Consider the following 6,000-nt stretch of genomic DNA (forward strand, 5'->3'; position numbering starts at 1 on the left):
GAGATCTTAAGACTTTAGATCTCCTAGATTTTTGATCTCAACCCCTTATCCTTAAATTTCGAAGTATTTAACCCCTTGCACTAGGATTTAATTATGGAAAATTCTGCATCCAACGAGTATTTAATTTTAATTAACCGGTATGCGTCTGTTCCATTCCCGATGAAATTAGAGAAAAATTTTGAAACTGCTTGGTAGTTTGAAAATGTTGAGTTAATTATAATTATGATCGCGTATGGACTCGTTGTCATAGTGCCAATAAATAATTTAATTATACAATTATAAATTGATATTCAACCCTTTGCATTCGACGATTTTTTGGCTAGAGAAGAGTAGAAATTCAAAGATTCTCTACCAAAAGACTGACGATACCTTTTTGAGCAGTAAATAAAGAATTATATAACAATAGAATTGTAGAATTATTTCATTTCGATACCTCGCACACTGTTACATTACATTAAATTTGATATGTTAATTAATATCAATCTTCCAAATTTTATGAAATGTTGATTGAAGATCACTTCTCGAGTGCAAAGGGTTAATAACGTTAAATTTGCTAAAAGCAATGGCACATTTTTGACACTAAGTAGACTCAAAACTCCAAAACCAGTCATTTCGACTCGTCCGATAATTCCACCAGTATTCCACAAAAATTCTCTACTCTCGAGAATTTTCGAAATTAACATCTCGACGATAGTAATCGAACTCACTGACTGCTATTAATAATTCGTTATATAATTATAATGAATCATCAAACATAATAAAAACTAAAAAATAGTTTATTTCACAATGTCCTCTGTCAGTCCAAATTTTCCAGAAATGCTTCGAATAAAGTCAATACGGCGAATTTAAAAGAACCATGCCAATCTCGTTAATTTCATCGACATAACGTCAAAAACCGCCTATAGACTGTCAACCCCAGTCACTTCGTGAACCCAAATTCGAAGATTTCGAACCCCCCGGTAGCTGTTCGATCGAAGCTACCCCATGAAAATTCCTCTATCCGAAGAATTCCCTAGCTAGGATAGGAATTCGAAGCAACCTGGCCGATCGCGCGTAAGAAAAACGAAGCAGCAGCGAGTTTTCGTCGCGCGTGTAGCATCGCACAGGGAGCGATGGGATCGTGGCCGATCGGCGGCGGCGTCGCCGTCGTCGTCGTCATTCCGGTAGACGCGATGACAATCTCCGGTGCCGTAGGCCCGGCTAGGTGTGGTCCTACGCTCGAGGCAGCGGGTTTCCAGGAACGCGAGCCATTAGACCTTCTGGCTGGTGTTATAAATTGTACATCGTTTAATTAGGCTCTCTTCCCGCCCGTGTTCGGACGGCTCAGTTATTTACCATTTACTCCCGGTACCCCTGAGCCGCTGCTATCTCTGCCGAGCTACTGTGCATCAAATTGGATCGGGATTGGGTCCCGGAGGCTGCCAGCCTCCGCTCTAGGAGACGGTCACGCCGTTCGGAGCAAAGGTTACGGACGTCCTCCACGAGCTCTCTGACTGATCAGTGGACCAACACGCGGACTCCAGCGAGTATGAAAAATCGGCTTTTCCCAGAGTGATCGAACGAAATAGCTTGGGAATAGATTCGACTTCCCTTCTATGGATATCGTGGAATAGGAATTATTTTATTCGATGAATCCTCGAGCAGATGACACGACGATGAAGGGTACAGATGTCCTCGATGATCTCTCTGATCACTGGACCGACAGGTGGCATCGACCGAGCTTGGAAAATCGGTTCTCTTCGAGGATCGAAGACCGAGACGAAGTAGTTTAGAGACAGATTCTCGTTCTTCTCGAATAGTCATGGAAAATAGGTACATATCAATCAATCGTGAACGATCTCGAGTAACGTAGACCCAATTCAAAGTCCATCTTATACTACGTTAAATATAATTTCTGTACTTTGATCCACCATAGCCTGTGAGTTTCGAGGTTATAATTCTACGGTCGAGTTAGGGGAGAAGTTTGGACGCGGTTGGTTTTCGGATCATTCGGAGAAATTTGTTCGAGCAACTCGGAGACGTTGATTACGATGCAACGTCCGACGAGCGAGAGGAAGATGTTTTCCGAGCCGGTTATCGAGATACAAGGTTGCATGGTCAGGATCCGATGCGGAGAGTTAATCGAAGAAACAACGTTACTCGCTAATTTCGCATTATCTACGAGCACGTCTGCCACGGTTCGCGCCTAATGATCCCCCCGGCTGGAATTTCCACTCGGTGGCTGCGGGGCTCGCGGCGAAAATGAAGAAGTCCGCGATTCGGTGGCGACTCTGACAAAAATTCCAGCCTTATCTTCATCGATGGGATCGAAATTAGTTAGCCGGCGATCGGGGCCCGCGAACAGCCGCTCGAGGTAGACTGAATAAAAAGCGGAAATTATGCTCGCAATTAGGGGGGATATCTCAGCGCGGTGGCTCGCTTCGGCGGCCGATAAAATAATCAAATTTAATACGCTCGTTTATTTTTTGCTCGCGCACGGCCGCTTAAATTATAAGTAGTCAGGCCAGCCTGCATTTCGATCGTCCTGGCAACGGTTGACAAAACGAATCGCGCCGTTCTCCGCGACCTCCTCCCGTGCCAATAAAAATCCCCGAAATGTCAATTATCGAACGTCTGGCCGAAATACGTGGAACGGCGTGGAAGGGTTAACGACACGAGTTCCTCCGGCCTTTTACCTGAATTCCGACGCTGTCGACGCCTCGTTAACGTTAACCCGTTCGCGTCGCCACGGATTTTCGACGAATCACCCGTGCCGTGAGTTTATCATCCGGCCAGAAAGAGGGAAAGAGAGATTCCAGCGATAAAGGGGAAATTTTACGAGCTTTCAGCCGCGGTGCCGTAGGTCCGAAGATTGGTTAATAACTTCATAGAAACGGCGGGTCGTCTAAGGCGACCCGATATGGACATAAAAATAGTGGTTACTAATTACCAGGCTCGAAACGGCTACACGATTGCAGCCGGATGAGAAAATTAAGGACTCTACTCGTGGTTCGTGTTAGCGCCGACTGCGGGTTCGCTGGCAGTGGCAAAAATTCCGGCCTTATCTCGACCGATGAAGTCGAAATTAGTAGCTGGCTACCGTACACGGCCCCTCGCGGCCAGGCCACGCTGGTGGTGGTGAAAATCGGTGATGACACGCCGCAGCGGTGCCTGGTAGCGTCGAGAAAGGGATGGCCGTGCTGGCTATGGTGGTGGTGATGGTGGCGATGGTGGTGTGGTGAGCGTGGCCACAGGCCGAGAATGTGTCGCGTCGGTGAACGTGACAATATTAATAGCCGGTATGCCAATAGCAGCCGCGCTATTCGTGGTAACATCAATGGCGAAGTTCCGGTAATAGCGATCGTTCCGCGTAGAAGGGGCTCGGCGAATTAATTGTCGTTAAAAATCTCGCGATAAGCTGGCCAGGCTAATTACCACGTTCTCGCGAAAACGCGAACTTTCTAAATGGAAGGTCTGAATTAAGCTCGACTCGTTATTCCAAACTCGCGTTCGATGTGGCCAACTCGATAAGAAGTTGCACGTGATGTTTCACGAGACATTGCGAACGCGACCCGTTGGAACACGCGGTTCAACGAATGAAAAGATCGACGAGGGCGTTCTTCGGCAGCCTGGACTTAAAAATTTCCCCGGACGTGTACCCGTAAATCGCTGCGATAGCCATAGAACGGGAGCCACGAGATGCATGGACACGGAGACAATGCATTGGACAGCGGAGCAACAACGGAGAAGCGCATTGTTAATAGCGAGGTAATAACAGTTAGAGGAGACGTCAGCGTCGATCGGCCGCGAGCAGCGGTTGTAATCTCGGTGGTAATGGCGCTGGCGAACGCACACGAATTTACCCCCTACGATGTAACGTACACGGAGCCGTGAGAGTGGCGAGCGCGCGAGCGCAACGACGGACATCCGTAAGTGTTGGATTCTCGGCCGTTGTTAAGTAAATTGGGTCCCAACCGGTTTCTTATTTCGTGGCCACTGTCTTACTCTCCGCGCTCGGCGTAAGGCGAGCGCTCACGAGCAAGAACCGCTCGGGCCCCGATCGGTTGCTTCCCTTCTTCGGGCTCGTTCCCTGCGCTCGTTCAGGGCCGTAGTAGTCCCAGACTAGTCACCGTGCTTTCCCGCTTTCGTCCAGTTTTTCGCTACGCGCGCGTCTCCGTGCGCGACGCAGCGACCCGAGTTCCGCGACAGGGTGGCGCTAGTGACTACGCGCGCTCGAAGACTTGGTCACCGATAGACGTCGACAGACCGTCGACTAATCGCTGGAATCGGCGTAGGTCGGGTCGTTGCACGACCGAGGTGGATCGAAGGCACTCGAATCGCGAAAGGAACGGAGGAAAAAGGTACTTCTCTCGTCTCGATTTGCGTGCAAATTCCACGACATCGGTCGCTGCAGGCTCGGTTAACGATGCGCGTATTACGTTTCTTTTATACGCCGCGGTTCGAGGAGGTTGGGCGGAACAAAATGGAAACATCGTCGAGCCAGCGATACGTAGCCTGCGTGAAATCTGCGTTTCCCCGGAAGCGTATCGATCATAATATTCCCACAGGACGGAGGGCCGCGTGGTATCAGCGAAATGCATCGTTGATATCTTAATAACGCGAACCTTTCACCGTGCTCGGAGCCGAACGTGAACACCGTGACCGCATACGAGCACACCGGTCGTTTGCCATTCGTAGAAGCTAGCGCGAAAACTCGTTAATTGTTCGTGGTTCGTTAACTCGTCCACAGGAAAAGTCCCACTGTGGACGGTACGCGCGTATCATGCTAATGGCTGTACTCGACCGGCCCGGGGGGATGGTCCGGAGAAAAAACGTCACCGCGAAGGGAACAACGCGCCGTACATGTGGCTCGGCGCGGAGTACGATACTCGTTATAGCTCGACACTCGGTGCACAATGGTCTCAAGAGGAAACGCGTTAAAATTACCGTCCAATTACCGCAAAAACCGATCCGTGATCCGCGCGGTCTAGCCACGGGTAACGGAGATTAGAAAGGACTATCGTAGGGTACGAAGGGCGGACCAAAGTGTGCCGAAAGGTCTGGCCCGAGTGGCGCACAGGTCGTGCACGGAGGCTGAAAACGAACGCGTGCACACGTGTTTCGTGGAACACGCCTGTCGCGGGCCGTGCTCGTGTGTGCGTGCGTGTGTCCAGAAGTATGTGCCGCGAGGTGGGTCGCCTTTTGTTTTAGCATGGGGAACTAAGGGAGCCCTCTCGAGTGGGTTACCACGAGATCTCGCCAGCTGATATCCCCGCTTTTTTGTCAATTTATAAGGATTTATACCAGCGAGCCGCGGATACGCTGCCTCCCTCTCGCCCTCCCCGTCCTCCCACTCCGTGCACGCGAGACCAGCGTTTCACCAAAGGGTGGTCCTCGTGGCCCAGGATCGACGAGCCTGGCCGAGAAAGGGAGAATAAAGCTTCGTCGAGACAGGCCTGGGGGGAGCAGAGGATCCTGGGAGAAGGTCCGACAAAAGGAAACCGACGCTTCGTTGTTACCTCGAGCTTCGGTTTTCGGGTTTTCGGTAAGCAGGCAAGGATTTCCGAGTACCCTGCTTGCTCCACCGACACTTGTACCCGCAACGATTCCAAATTCGCCTCTCCTCCTACTACTATCCTTCTCGGAGCGAACATCCTCGCTCTGCAACGGAGACGACGAAAATTCCCAACTACTCAGTTCCGAGGGTCCAATTCTCCGCGCTATTGCGCAACGATTAATTAGACACCTCGACCTCCGCATAGAGGGAGCAAGAGGGAGGCTAGGATTAATCGAAGTGAGGGAACGGCGCGGGGGCCGGGTAAATAAAGGCGATTGCGCGGGTGGCTGTTCGAAGCGTGACGCGGAGATTCGCGAAACGAGTGGACCGGGACCCGGGGGTTGACAATTAAGCAATTATCTTCGTCGGTGTCTTCCTCCTCGGGCCATTTCTCTCGGCCCATCCCCCTGCCGGGCCGGCGAGCCAACGGACAAGGACGACGCGTCGGCAGAGGGAAAGTGTCG

This window comes from Eufriesea mexicana, unplaced genomic scaffold (genome assembly GCF_001483705.2).
Source record: "Eufriesea mexicana isolate 0111107269 unplaced genomic scaffold, ASM148370v2 scaffold4744748127, whole genome shotgun sequence".
Lineage (NCBI taxonomy): Eukaryota > Metazoa > Arthropoda > Insecta > Hymenoptera > Apidae > Eufriesea > Eufriesea mexicana.